Raw genomic sequence first — 16,682 nt, 5'->3', positions numbered from 1 at the left:
TTAATTATCTTAGATATGGTCAGCACAGACCAGCCGCCCAGCACTGACCATTCATTTTCCATGTGCAGCCAACCATTCAGCCATCCATTTCAACTGTCCACCACCATTAATATTGCAGCTGACTTCTACTATACATTTATGATGTATTTGCTTATAAATAGAATGGATTGGGCTGTGATCAGTAGAGCCCATTTTGGGTTTCTAATGGTGGATCATGAGTGGATGGAATGCTGTAGCATTCTATGGATTTGTAATAGATTTCAGATATGTTAATGAGTATGAAGTGCTGTAGCACAACTTGATGTCTTCGTGTTTGTCTTTGATCCACTCTATCCACCTTCTTACACCTTCTTACGATTATAAGACCATCCGTATGATATCACACTAGCATGATATCCAAAAATACTAAAAAAGAAAGAAAGAAAAGAAGATCATAAGTGTACATTAAATCTAATTTAATCAATACATTAATATAAAATCACATAATTTATTACCTTTTACAATTCAATTTTAATAATAATCATCAATACAAACAATTTTACAATTTAGCTGCAAATATGAGACAGCACAAGGGTGGCCGACCCATGTGGAACGTATGCCGCGCCGAATCCTTCCATCATTGGGAGAATGCTTTGGTATTAAACAACTTAGTAAGAGCTCGATTTGAACATCTTTCTATCAAAACAAAGCTAACTGCAAAAGCAGAGAGGGGTTTAAATCGTTACTCTGTTCGTACTCTCACCTGCCATATTCATTATTCAAATTTCTCTTGCTGCTGTTGGTGTGGTAAATAGAATTGATGGCTTCTAAGCGGATTGTGAAGGAGTTGAATGATCTGCAGAAGGATCCCATTCCTCTTTGCAGCGCCAGTCCAGTGGCAGATGATGATATCTTTCATTGGGAGGTCACTACTATGGGTCCTCCCCAAACTCCCTATGAAGGAGGTGTGTTTCTTCTCACAATCCAATTCACCCCTCATTATCCATTCAAGCCTCCAAAGGTTGAATTCAAGACTAAGCTCTTCCATCCAAACGTAAATAGCAACGGCAGCATCTGCCTTGACATACTGAAGGATCAGTGGAGTCCTGCATTGAACATCTCCAAGGTCCTGCTTTCAATTTGTTCTTTGCTCAATGATCCAAACCCGGATGATCCGCTTGTAGCAGAGATTGCTCACTTGTATAGGACTGACAGGTCCAAATATGACACAACTGCAACGACTTGGACTCGCAAGTATGCAATGAAATATTCCTTGGAAGATAACTTTAGCTTGAAGAATTAATACAACTTGTTCTGCTTTCACAAGTTAGACATTTTTGTGAAGTCTGAGTTATTGATTGTAAGGAATTATATTCCTACAGATAAATGTTTTCTTACGACCATAGATTGAATTGTATCATTCTTATGAGAATGTCATTTTATTATTTTTCAAATGCATCTATGTACGATGTGAAGATAGGCGAGCTTAGACCAGACATCGTAGTTGTTTTCAACAGCTGTTTGTAAATTTGTTTGGTTACTGTTTCATATATGTTTTGGTTTCTTTAGTCATATTAATTAATTTCCCCGGTGATAATTTATTTGAAATGTTTTATTTAGTTATCGGATAGATATACAAGATTGTGATTTTGTATGCTTGTACATAGTTCATAGTTTTCCATCATACATGTCAATGTGCATGATTCAAACCCATTGTAAATGGTGTATGCTTCTGTTAGTCTATGAGTGATTCTATAAACTTGTAGATATGATAGACTATAATATGTGCATGATCTTATATGCTTTTCTTTCTCTCTCTTTTTTAATGTATCGATAGATATATTTACATTTTCATTGATTATTACTATATGTGATTATGGATGGGTGTTGAATATGAAGAAAAAAATTGGTAAGTTTTTAGAGAAAGGTATGTTTATAAATGGTTCAATAGTTTTCTAAACACTAGTATGCATGATACAAAGCCATTGTGAAGGACAAACTTATGTGGTAGAATGATATATATTTTTGTAAGCACTATAATCTCTTATAAGGTGAAGACTTTCTTATGTTTGTGCTTATATACTTATAAATTATACTTAACTATCTTATTCTATCTTTATTCTTATGTATTTTAGCAAACTGAATTTAAATTATGCCTAATTATGTGTGTGTCTCCTTCTATTTACTTAATTTAGTAAAAATATAAAGGTGCCTACATATAGTATTGGAACTCTAAATTCTACATTGGAAATTTGATTTCACTATGTTAAGTTATGTTAATTGATCACATATCCCTCCAATTAAATAGTATGTAAGTACTAATAGATTGAGCCATAATAGTGGGGGAAGGAGCCTCCTAAATTTTCATTACAACTCCCTTTCTTGAAACCTTTTTAAAAATGAAAATATTTGTTCTTAAGGAAATACCCATTTGCATATAACTCATTGTTGATACTTTGTGTACAACTATGTAATGTTTGGCTACTCAATTTTCATTGCTTAATCTGAAAGAAAATCCCAAATAGGAAACATCGATTCTTCTGCACACATCATCCAAAATGAGTAGTAGTTGCCTTTCCTTAAACGGGTGCAACATCCCTGTCGCCTCGTCAATGCTCAAAGCTCAAAAGTGCTCCACCAAATAATAAATATAGCAGAATCTTTTGACACATTAACCCAAACGATAAACTTGAAAAAGTTAACCACCCTTTCATTGATGATCTGTTTGCTTAGGGACGTCTTTCCAACACACGAGCAGAGTCATTTTCTCCTTCGACAATTTGCTATTGTGTGAGCTAAGCCAATGCCTTATGAAAGTGTGAAGTACAGTTGGCATTTATCCTTTCCTCTTCTTAATCCTCTTCATTTACTTGTTACGCGAAAGGCATACTATACTGAGATGTTTCCATTCACTTTCCAATCAACTATTCTCATCTTCTTACATATAGTGCAAGACGATGGCATTCATCATGACCGTTTATTTTTCTTTATTGTGATTCATTTTTCGTTTTTATTGAGCAGCCACATAATTAATATTTTTCTTTTCTAATTTAATTGACATAGTAATATTGTATTGATGTTAAACAATATAGAATGGTTGATAAAAGTGGTAAATATTATTAATATTTATAATTATTTTTAAAATTGTGTTTAAAATATTAGTAAAAAAGAATTAGTAAAAGTTTCATAAAAAATCTGTAAAAAAAATCTTTAGTAATGTTATTTTCAATTTTGTGACTCATTTGTTTTCAAAAAAAATATTGTTTGGTATTTATATAACATATGATAAGTTTTGTATTTTTTAATTTATTTTTTAAATTGGTAAATGGATGAAGCTATGTCTTATATTGAATAAATTAAAATTGAATTTATATAATTTTTCATTCAAACGGGCATTGGTAGGAAATAATAGAGCAAGAAAACCTCCAGTCTTGCCTAAGACCAAAGTCTTATATTATACAATTTAAAAGGAGCATGCCCTAGTTTATATGAAACTTTATACATGTTTATACAAAATTTGATGAAGCAATTAATAATAAATAGACTTCCTTTGAAAAGGGGACATAATCTAAAGAGAGGCAAGGTTCTGAACAAAATTAAGCAAGGATCCTGCTATGAAGAATTGATCCACCAACCATCTGCATGACATAATATAGCTACTTCTTATATGGGATTAGTACCAAATCACTGTGATCATAAAAAATGGGAGTAAAAAGCCCAATCAACATACTAAGAGACTCTTCATACAATAAGAATCCTAGATTATACCAATGCAGTTAATCAGAAGAGTTTTATAATATGATTTATGTGAATCTTTATCTAGAATCTCATCCCATTACCTATTCAGTTTACAGTTTATACCTAGAGTAGATTAGATTTTTAGGGTCCTTATCTAGTTTAAATGAATAGATCAATCTAGATTATATTAATTAAATTCAATAATTTTAGATGTTCATTGATTCTACTTATTCTTATTGTATACTTATGAGTTTAAGAGGAGAAATCCAAATCAATAGCCAACTTGAATTCATTCATATTTCCTAACTAATATTTTAAAATAATCAGTAGTTGGGAAATATATAAACACTTTGCTCTACTCAAAGCTCTAATCCTAGAATTCTACTTAACTTAATTCTATTCTACTAAATATATAATGTCTTCTCCCTCCACTCCTTTATTTGCCAATTTACCAGCTTCTGAATTCCCATCACAATAAGTATGTTGTATTCTAATTTCCTTAAATTGGTCTATAAGATTGAGTACACTTTCTAGTTTAGCATTTAATATCCAATTCGGTGTTTGTCACTTTCTAATTGCATTTAGGATAATTTGTGAATCACCTTCAATAATTAACTTGTTAATATTCTTTTTTATGCTTAATTTTAATCCTTCTTTTAATGCTTTCAATTGAGCTATATTATTAGTTACATTACCTAATGGGTTAGCTCGTTCTAATACCCAATCTCTATTTTCTAATCTAACTATACAACCCAATCCTACTTTCCTAGGATTCCCTCAAGAGGCTCAATCAAAGTTTAATTTCTTCCATCCTATCAAAGGTGCAACCCATTTACATTCTTTCTTGGCTATAGTATCCTTTTTAAGATAAACTAAGGGAGGATTAATCAAATGTAACCATTTTTTCCTCATATTCTCATCCCATGCTAAGAATGTATCTTTTTCTTTGGGTGTGTTCCTGAGATGGGAATTCATAACTTTTGTGATGGCTGCCTCAATTTTATTAAAAAAAGTTATCTTACTAAGTTCTAAATTTTAAAATATTCATTTATTTCTTTTCTTCCATATTTCCCACATAATGATTGCAAGTGTAATATTCCATAATTTCTCATAGACACTAATCCTATTCTTAACTAGCCAACCCCTAAGAAATCCCTTGATATCTAGAAGTGTAGGGGATGTCCAATTCAATTTATTCTTAACCCAATACCAACAATCTTGTGTGAAGGGGCACTTAAAAAAAATATGATCCATATTTTCAGATTCATTTTTGCATAGACTACATTTGGATGGTCCTTCAAAACCCATTTTAGAGAATCTATCAACTGTAGGAATCTGATTTTGAATTGTCACCCAAAGAAAGATACTAACCTGAGGTAGACATATTGAATCCCAACATAGATCTAAGGGTATAACTTCTATTAACTTTCTATGTTTTTAGAGTGTGAAGTTGAAAGTTTTGCAAGTAAATAGTCAGATACGATAGGGTTTTCAGATTTCAACTTTTCAAAGATTGATAGAATTCCATTTTGTGTTCTGAAGAATGAATTCTAAAAGTGTGAAACTTGAGTATCAGAGGACAATAGCGAATCTCGATTCTAGGTATTTATTTAAAAAAAAAAATTCATTGCAATTTGTAGCAATAGAAATCTTGATTTTAATTGTCTTAGGTTTACACTTTACATTTTTTTTAAATAGGGATTGAAGAAGAATTTTGTGTAATAACTAGTAGCAGGCATGGAAAAAAAAAGTCAAAAACCTCCCCTACGAGTGCAAGCATAAAGGAAAAGAAAGACATTAAAGAACTTAGGCAAGTGCTACAAACACCAAATTTCACTGATGAATGTCATGATATTTTTTATCTTGTTACCCATGGAGATTTTGGAATCATGGGAATTAGACATTCATTGTTTAATAAGTGGAAACATCCACACAAAGGGAGAATTTATTACGAATATAACAATAGTATTCGTGCACATACAAATAAACTAGCTGATTTGGTTACTGGATTAACAAACCTCATTGTACCCAAAGTATTCCTTTGCCTTGAAATTGTAATGTTATGTGCTCAGAATTATGATGAAAATAGAAAGACAATTATAAACCAAAACACTTAGGAGGAAATTTTATCCATAATTAAGAGTGATTTTTTCACTCTATTAGACCTAGGGCTAGGGTTTAAACTAGAAAGCTTTAACAAGTGCATTAACTTGGATAAACTAGCATAGGCTTATGAAAAATTGGGAAGAGTTTTTCAAGATTCATATACTAAGGGTTTAATAAACTTAGAGTCCTCTACTAGTGTTACACTAGACATAGACCATAAGCCTCCTTATTAGTATGATATTTTTGTGCCATGGGTTCAAAATACTATTTGTTTGTTATTATTTTGTCTGGGATTGGATAGTAATAAAGAAGTGGGGGCTAGTGTTCTTGAAATTATTTATAATATTCATTGTCGAGGTCAGTCAATTGAGAAGGTAGATGTAAGATATAATTTTTTTCAACACATTGTTGAATCTATGTAACAATAATTACTAATGATTAAACAAAGTACAACTACAAGTAGGACGAAGATATTTAGGTTCACAAGTTACTTGTGCTACCTTCTTTTAGCAAAGCATCACCTAATATTTGAGACAGAGAACAACAAGCTTGATATTGAGGTTTATAAGTTTGATGAGAAAACCTAGAAGAAATTAGCGACTCTAAGTCCAGTATATAAGTGGACACATAAGATGAGAATGACCGCTAAAAATAAAAACTATAACCATTTTGTAGACTTCTTTTTGGCACCTATTTACCGAAAAAATCATAGGCACTACAATGCCTAGATTGCTTGTGTCTTGTAAAGATTGCATTCAACTGGGAAGTCAAATTCAATTGGATGATTGGTTCTTCATAGAAGAGTACACTGTCTTAAGGTTTTACAGTTTAGCAGTTGAATGCTACAAACTTCCAATGCATGTTACAAAAATGGTTTTTGTACTAGAATATGTATGGCAGATGGAGAGTGCAAATAAACTTTTCACTAGATAACCAAAAGAAAATGATATTTCCTTCCTTGCCTTTCACAATTGGAGGCCTCGCATTTGAGAGAAAGGCTTTCAAAGTGGCAAATGAATTGGTTACTTTTCTTGGCTTTGATTTTGTTAGTCACTAGAATTATGATCCGCTGGACATAATAAAAACATGACTTATTGCCAATGAGAACTCTGCAAGCAAATATTAACATCAGGAGATGCCATTGATAGAAAAGTTTAAAAAAAAGGATTTGTTGGATGAGGTTAAGAAAGAGATGGAGAACCATGCAAAAGAGAATAATATTTCAATGCAAGAATTGTCATCCCAAATTACGACAGTGCACATATCAGAGTCACACAAATCAGAACCTCTGACATACTTAAATTTTTACTAGAAAGCATCTCAACCTTCAATATATCAAAAGAGAGCAAGAAAATGGTCTACTCCACACTTCTAAAATTAGAGAGGAAAAATAAAAGGTTTACAAAGAAAATAGAAAAGTTATAGACAAACCTTGATAATATGAAGGCCAAGGAGAAAGTAGTAGACATTAGGTTCAAAGAATTGCAAAATAGGATAAAGAATTCTTCTCCTACAGAGGCAATTTTCGAGCAAGAAAAGATGAATGAACAAGTGAAAAATTTGACTAAAGAATTGGATGAGTGCCAAAAAAGAATTTAGCATGAAAAAGCCTCTACTGCACAGTTTTTCAATCTATACAGAGTAGTGCATAGGTCAATAATAAATTGAAAACTGAATTGGACTTTATTGTCAAGGAAAATAATAATTTGAAGATTGAATTGGAGAATGAAAAGAAAAAAGAGGAGCCTATGGCAAGAATAATTTATAATTTGCAAAAGGAACTGGGGAATGAGAAGAAAAAAGAGGAGTCTAATGCAAACACAATCCACAATTTGAACAAGCAATTGGAGAATATGAAAAAAAGAGAGGAGTCAACTACAAAAACAATCCTTTATTTGAAGAAAGAATTGGAGAATGTGAAGAAAATAGAGTCTAGTGCTACTACAAGTAGTAACACAATTCACCATATAAGGAGGGAATTGAATAATGCAAAGAAAAAAGAGGAGTCAACTGCAAAGAAAATCTTGGATTTGAAGAAGGAATTGGAGAACACAAAGAAAGAGGAGTCTACTCAAACACTCCATGATTTGAAGAAGGAATTGGACAATGCGAAGAAAAAGGAGGAGTCCATTGCAAAGACAATCCATGATTTGAAAAGGGAACTCGAGGATGAGAAGAAAAAAGAGGTAACTACTGCAAATACAATCCAAGATTTGAATAAGAAATTGGAGGATGAGAAGAAGAAAGCAACTAATTGGCAAGGCAACTTGAGAAAATATAGAAAAAGAGTGAAAAGGAGATGTTTGAAATGAAGAAAAAGATAGAGAATGTAGTTGCACAAAATAGAATGACATCTTTTGAATACCATCATGTGAATGATACTATAATAAACATGGTTAAACTTATCAAACAAGAAAATGGGAACAAAATAATGAAGAAAAGTGATAGTTTTTTTGAATGGCTTGATTTAAATAGCAATCTCAGACTTCTCTTTGAAAATGTAAAAAAAGATGTTCAGGCTAAAAGAGGGATCTTTAACAATTCCTCAAAAAATCATGCTAAATTTTTTTTGAGTAAAGTATTGAGATCCAATGACAGGTATTTGGCAAACCATGGAATAAACAATTGCTTGGATGCCTTTGTAATGTCCTTTTCTATCTGTCATAGTTGTGAAAAAGTAATGGAAATAGATGAAGCTCTCAAATCTGCTTTTGAAGACTTGATGAAGATGAATCACGTCATACTGAACTTGCTAAATGTTGGATTACCAAATCTAGCTAATTTAGAGGGCAGATTCATTGGAGAAGAAGATTACATGAAAAAGTTACAGAACACCATGAATTCTAATTTAGGCAACTTGGCTGAGGAAATCACTCCAGAAGGAATTGCAAGTTGCATCAAACCACTATCAACAATGAATGCAGTTATAGATAGATTTCTCAATTCATGTAAAACTATCTCTCTAAAGTATTCAGTGTTGACGAGGTTACAACTATTTAGCTACAACCTCAAAGAAATGGAGCTTCCAAATGATGTAGGATGGAGGGCTCTAAAGAACTTCATTAGAGCTGGGTCATTTTCTCAAACTGTTACTGTTGCTATCAATGGTAGTCATAACTAATAGCACTAAGAAGTAACAACTTAGTAAGTGATAGTACTATAATTGTTTTATTACTTGTTGCTCTTTAATTTCAAATTTTGGATTTAATTTGAACTTTGTTTAATGTTAATTGTTATAGGAATCAAAAACCAACATATTAGGATAGTTGGACAGCTTGGCACTGGCATATTATTACTACATAGAGAAAATAGAAAAAAATTCCCTACTCCTACTTGAAAAATTGTACAATTGACAATGTGGCAAATTAGCAATGTGCTTGTACACACATAATGTATTATGTAGTAATAATCTGATTATATATACAATTACAAACTGACCTACAACTATTGTTGCTCCCTTGTATCTACAAAAGGGAATTCAGGGTCATTTCAATTTTACATTGAGTCATTTGCAAAGGGTTGTAATTATTAAATATATTATGTTATAGTTTGATTTATAATTATAAGTTATAATATAATTTTTAAAAAATATTGCTTGTTCTGTTAAATGCATTATGTTACAATTTCTTAAAGAAACTAGAATCAATGAGAATCTAAAAGTAAAAATGTCTAAAAACTAGAATGAATAAAAATCTCAAGTTCAACATGTACTATTGTATTAAAACTAGAATCAATGAAAATCTCAACATATTTAAAAAATTAAAATCAATGAAAATCTCAATGTGTGTAGACTCTAAAAGTAATAACTAGTTTTAATGAACATCTCAACATGTAATTTTGTAACATCAATATGCTCAATTTTTTTTTAAAGCATTTATAAAAGGAAAATGAATGAAGGCTATTGATTTATTTCTACAAACATAATTAATTAGTAGACAGAGTCTTAGATTAGAGCTACTAACCTACTACTTGACTCAGGTAGAAGTTAGAACTTGAAATTGAGAACACCTGGACTAGCTTAACATCAGTATCATCAAAATACTCCTCATTTATTGCATATAATATTTAATATTTTGTTATGTTTTATTCAAATTCACTGTCAACATCAATATGCATGTCAAAGTCAACATTATCTTCATTGCTTCCAATAGCAGGACATGAATCACTGCCATCGCCACTGCCACTGCCACTGCCACTTCCACTGCCACTACCACTATCACTACCACTTGAGTTTGAAATGTTGGCAATGCCTTTTCTTTGACATTGGTTTCTCCAAATGCTGAGAGCCCTATCATAAGGGAAACTATATACATCATACCTAGAATTATAGAGCCTCAAACAATTATCCAAATTGTGTCTAATTGGTTTCTAACCTTTGACTTCAAGAAGCCCAAAGTACTAACAACTCTCTCATCCTCCATTGAACCCAATATCATTGTCAAACATAAATCGATAAGCTTGAAATATTCTGGTATTGACTCTCTTAACTAATTGCTCTTACCAAGGTTTTTCCAAAGCTTTATTATCGTTCCCTCTTCATTTGGGTTCTCCATAAGATCATATTGTTCCCTCATTATGTTTGCAAAAGAATATGATTGATCTCTTAGTTGAGATTCATCTAAAACTCCATTTATAGTTAGTTCATTGATTACTTTAGATTTGCAAAAAAATTGAATTAAACTCATCATCCTTCTTTGAAAATCAATCGAACAGTTTAGTGACCAATATTGTGGAAAAACAATGGACACTGCTTTGAGTAGTTCCTTTGGAGGAAATCTAAATCTAATTTTTGATGAAAGATTGTAGCAAACTCACTTGACAGAGTCAAGCATAAAGTCTTTGATCTTCTTGAAGTCTTCACTGGTAACATGTGAAAGTACCCTCTTTGGTTTTGATTTAACTTTGCTTCTTGCTTCATTGGGGTTGGAGTTGGGGTTGACGCAGGCATAGTACTGCATTGGTATGTCAACTCTACGTACCTTGGCATAAATCTCATTGTTTGCACCAATATGTAAAAAGTTCCCACAATTGTTCAAATCTATGATTTCTATCTACTTTGCAAACTTTGATTCATCTAATGGTAGTAATTGATACACAGTATCCAAGCTATTACATGTCATTTTACGTAGCTTATTATATTTTTCAATGTACATAGCTCTTTGTTGAACCTTTTTATAATATTTCTCATGTCCTGTAGTATGGGGAGAATAGCTCCTAACGTTAAGAGTATCTTAACATTAGTTAGACTTGAATATAGCTGAGGGAATCTATCTCACATGGAGTGGATTAGTCCAAGCAATAACAAATATTCAAAGATTACTAGATGTGCTAGTCCATCCAAAGAGATCTATCTGGTATCATTGTCTTTAAGAAGCTTCCTCCCATCAGTAAGTCCTTGAGAAAAGTGTTGGAATTCCCAGACTCATTTTGGACTTCAATAAAAGTATTGGTAAATCTCTTTGATTAGAGATTCCACTTTACTTACACAACCTAAATCGTTGACAATTCCAAAAGCTAGATTCATTTGATGGGCCATGCAATGAATGGGAATAGTGTAGGGTGCCAAATCATTCTTGATATTTTGCAAAGACTGCCTTTATGATCTTGCATAAATGAAGCTCCATTCACTCCAATACACACCAACTTTTTAGCAATCTCCATGTTATCCAAACCTCCACATTCAATTAGAGTAGTCTTCAATAATTTATATAAATTTTTAGCTATCACACTAAAATTCAATTTAGCCATAGATAGTAGAAAGGGTTGACAACAAAGATCGTGTATAGTATAAACATGCATGCACACCTAGGACGTATTATCGGGTACCCACAAGAAGCTAGGTCTCAATTCCACAGAAGTCAAATTCGTGGAATTGTACTTCTCAGCAATGGGTACCCGATTTTTTTAGAATCAGGTACCCATTTCTAAAATCACGCTTCGACCACCCAAGCCATGATTAAAAAATTGGGTACCCAATTTATAAAAGTGGATCAGGTGCTCGAACCACTTAAAAATTGGGTGCCCAATACCTTTACAAATTAGGTACCCAATTTTTAAAAGTTACAAATACCAATTTTTATGCATTTTGGGGGTCATTTTCACCATTTGGAAAATGGGAGCCCGATTTGAGAGCAATACGGGAGCTTATTTTTTACCTCTACTGACTGTCCCCTACTGCTATTTTTTGACATACTAGGTATTTTAATTTGTTTTGTATTATTTAACTTAATTATTTTTAGTTTTACATTTTATATGTACGTCAATTTATTATTTTTAAAAAAAAATTTAATATACGTAAAATTGTAAATTTACATTTTAAATGAGTATTATTTTTAGATTATTGTATCTATTAATTTAAATAATAGTTTCATAGATGTTAATTTAAAAATAATTATTTTAGATGTTTTGAAATGTATTTAATTTATGTATTTATTACGATGTTGAATGATTAGATTAGATGTAAATTCATTGTTTAAACATGTAATTACAAATAAATATTGATTTCAAATAACTAGTGATTAATTATCTAGATTAGTTTGTAAACCATATAACAAAGAAAGTATTTAAACTAACTATAACCTCGACCTAACCATATAGCTATGTACAATAAAACCCTAAACATATAACTAAGTATCTAATTACATAACACCTCGCCAAGGGATCCAAACACAAAACTTAATATTTATTGATTTTACTTATTGTATTGTACTTTGTTTCATGGATAAAAAATGGATGATGTAAACTATTTTATAAATTATGTATATTCTTTCAGCCTTTCATACACTATGACATGTACAGTGGATGATTGTGCATTCCAAATTAATTTTCCAAGTGGCATTCAGAACAAATGCATATTATTTAAATTGATTGAACTCAAGTAGTTATTCTTTCATGTGGATGTGTTAATTATTTTACTTCTAGTACTTATAATTATTTAAAAATTAAATGCAAATGTGCTCGTTAAGGAATATAATCTCTTATGTTTTTTATGTAAATTATTGTACATGTTATTGCTTGCTTGTAAAACTTTAGATTAGTTCTTTGGATCCCTTGGCTGGGTGTCATTTAGGATTAACTATAATCCCAATTTTAACCAAAAATCTAATCATTTAACCCTTACTATCATCCTAACCATAATATTAATTTGCTAAAACCTACACCCTAATATATAAATAATTGAATAACTATCCTAAGAACCAAGTACTAATTATAAATGTCAAACCATTATTGTAACCTTAAATGATAAACTATTATCCTAGAGGAGCATCATATCTACATCTACATGTCATATGAATCTAAAAACATTTACATATCTAATTATACCATTTATTGCATAGGAAGGATTTAAAATTTTCATTATATTATCCATGCATATCATATCAAAAGAATCATATAGAGACATGTCATTTACTACATCCATCATAGATAATCAAGAAGGGTACTTGGGTGAATTTATATATAACATGATATTATAAGAAAAGAAAAAAACCATATAGGAGCATCTCGTGTATAAACTAGAAAAATTTATCACGACACATGTAATGAGATCAAATAATATTTGTAATCATCACATATACTATCAATGTATGTGGGTGATATAATCAAAATATCAAAAAATGAGTGATATCAGAGCATTATCAATATCAAGGTCTCAAAATGATACAAAGACAATGATACATCATAAAAAAATTAGAAGAGAAGAAGGAATCAGGCATCTAATTAAATAACCCTCCCTCACCATCAAGAGGTGGAGGTGGAACATCAGTGCAAGTAGGAGGGACTATACACCCTTGGATTCCTAAGAATATATAGAGAAGTGAATAACTTGTCTTTCCTCTAAAATAGTTGTTGAGTATTCATCATAATAGTAAGCCTCTCTAGAGTTATGATAAGTGGCCTCACCTTGTGTAATCCTGAGTTGAGAAGTTAGCTCTACAATCTACTTGTCATGATCAATTACCATGCTAGCTCAGATGACCACCTATGTCTAGACTATCACCTGGTACTGTGCTACTCTCAATATTCTCTAGAGTTCCCTAATGACATCTTCTTATGTGGGCTCTCCTTTGGCTTCCTTCTCTAGAGGCTCATGATAAAACATCAATAATTTAATATAAAAAATCAATTTAAAAAAAGGGGCATTGATTCGTTAATTAATCCTAACATAATTAATCAAATCAAGTTTTTAAATCCTATGGCTAGAACTATTAATTAAATGAATTAATTAAAATGATAAATTATCCATATCATCACTAATGTAAAATGAAATGAATTCCCACCAATAAATCTTAATCATGTATTGATCAATCAAGGATTCAACATCCACCACTCATGGAGAGTGAATCCAAACCATTGAACTCCTAAAGATTTCTATAAATGTGCCATTAACTCAAGCTTTTGAGATATCTACATTTTTTGTAATAAGGTTATGTAAATCATTCTAGGTGATTTGCAAGTGCTTCTGAGTGAATTATGGGCATTTGAGAGCTAATCCATGTATTACAAGATCATAATCTTATTACACTTTATAGCTTTCTAGCATCATGTAGGGTTTATTTAGTGTGACTTGAGTTCATGATTACATCCATTTTATGATTACATGCGCTTAATTTACAAAATATTAAACCTTGACATTAAGTTTTAAATTCCAATTATGTCAAGTCTAACCCTTATCCTAAACCTTTATATCCTAAATTCTTTACCCTTAGACTAACTAAGTTATCCTAAACACTAAACCTTTATCCTAAAAATAATCATAAATGCTAAGCCCTTCTCCTAATTCTACATAAAAATATCAAGCTTAAATGTTAAACCCTAATCTTGACCTTAACTATGATTTGCATGTATAAGGTTAGGGTTTAACATTTAACATTTAAGATTAGGATCTAGTATTAGGATTTGTATTCAATTCTAGAATATAAATAGGATCTAAGTATTATAATTTAGATTGTATAAGTATATTTAGATTTATGATTAAGGTTTATAATCAATGTTTATAACTAAGAATTATAATTAAGTTTTATAATTAAGGTTTATATCCAACAACTCATTAAAAAACCTTAAGAAAAATGATAATTTATAAAGTTGCTCCCACCTACAAATCAGAATTATGAAAATATATTTTATTAATTTTGAAACTACTGAGGCTAATGTTTGGATGAGCCAAGAGTAGTTCGCAGATGGAAGACAAGTAAGCATCCAATTTAAGTAATTATATATCCTAATGCCATCTATTATATATCCTTTAAACAATAGAACCATAATGAATATCTAAAACCTAAATACAATTCTAACTAAAACCATAATCCTAGGTAAGTTCCCTAACATTAAAGTCATAATCATTATAATAATCTTAAGCTTAGCCATCATGAAAACCGTAAACATAACAAAATTGTAAACCATAACCTTGCCATAATCTTAACTTTGTTTGATCCTGAGATGAACATATAATCCATAATGAGAATACAATCCCCTAGTGTCACAAAATAAGTGTACATGAAAGAAATTAGCTAGGTGGCTCCTATTTTTAGAAAAGAAACCTTGAAGTAACCTATATAGTTTTTATGGAGTATTATTTTATGATTAGACTTAAACTTGGTATTTAATTTTCAATTAGACTTAAGTTTTTAACTTTATTTATTTAATTGATATGATTTTAAAGATCTGTGCATTTATATAATTGATATTTTAGATTTAAATTTTATTAAATAGTAATTTTGTCATCTTTTATGTTGTTTAAACATATATGCAAATTATATTTGATGGTCCCGTCACCACCGCCTCCCCCTCGCCCACCCTCACCTCTGCCCCCTCCATCTCCACCTCCACCACCACCCCCACCTCCACCACCCACCGCAGATGATCTACATGAGAGCATGAGGCATAATCTTTATGACCTCATGCATGATATTGAGTCTATATGACGCGAGACCCAACCCCATCCTCACCTACATGCCTTGCAGATAGCATGCAAGGCATCATTCACTCTATAAAACATTTAGATTCTGATATTGATTCATTCAAATTATGGAGGCAAAACATGCGTGCCTTCTATTTCGATAGCTTATCATATAGAGAGGTTCATAACCTCAATATAGGTAAAGGAAATTTTAAAAGCTTTTTTGTAAACCCTAAGATGGGTCAGGAGATTAATGAGAAGAAGTGTCGCATTTCTATTAGGTGGTGCACACATCCACATATAGTAGCACATTTTTGGGAGTGGTGGTGGCTGGTATTTTCCCATCTACCACATGCTAATCATGAGGTGCCCATGTACTTCCTTAGGAAGCTATGGGATAAGTTTGAATTGGGTTTGAAACCCAATTATTTTGATATGAAAGAATTTTAGGGGGTTGGTGGAGGGATGCCTTAGGATAGGCCTGGGGCAAAGTTGAGTGATAGAATGAGAAACCGCAGGTGACCTCAGCCTCTTGTACCTCTTCTTGCACCAGTTGTACTAGCTCCACACCATCATTGAGTAGTTTCATCTACTCTTACCTCTTTGAGTGCCCTTTTAGGCAATTTAGTATAGTAGTGGATGCAGGAGAGACATGTTCATCCACTTGGACATATTTGTACTAGCTATGGAGGCATATGCATAGGCCCCTAGAGTGATGCTGATGTAGCGCATGATGACCATTATGCTGAGGGTGCTGATTTTGATGATGACATATACACTTCCCATGGTGATGATAGTGACGAGATTGATGTGTCATCATTTGTTGACCTCATGCAGTAGGGAGAGCCTAGAGATAGTCAAGAGCAGTAAGTAAAATTTTAATTTTAATTTAAATAAAAGTACACATAATTATTTACTTTCTACATACATGTGTAATTGTATTAACCATATTAATTTGTAC

General features: G+C 31.7%; 1 pseudogene; it reads left to right on the top strand.

Moving 5' to 3' along the window:
• The first annotated feature begins 799 nt into the window (after positions 1-799).
• On the top strand, positions 800-1,282 carry LOC149578180 (ubiquitin-conjugating enzyme E2 11 pseudogene; annotated as a pseudogene).
• Positions 1,283-16,682: the final 15,400 nt, after the last annotated feature.

This window comes from Cupressus sempervirens, chromosome 1 (genome assembly GCF_028749045.1).
Source record: "Cupressus sempervirens isolate cs-2001-9-10 chromosome 1, ASM2874904v1, whole genome shotgun sequence".
Lineage (NCBI taxonomy): Eukaryota > Viridiplantae > Streptophyta > Pinopsida > Cupressales > Cupressaceae > Cupressus > Cupressus sempervirens.
The sequence above is the reverse complement of the archived record's forward strand: the minus strand, read 5'-3'. Positions and strand labels throughout refer to the sequence as shown.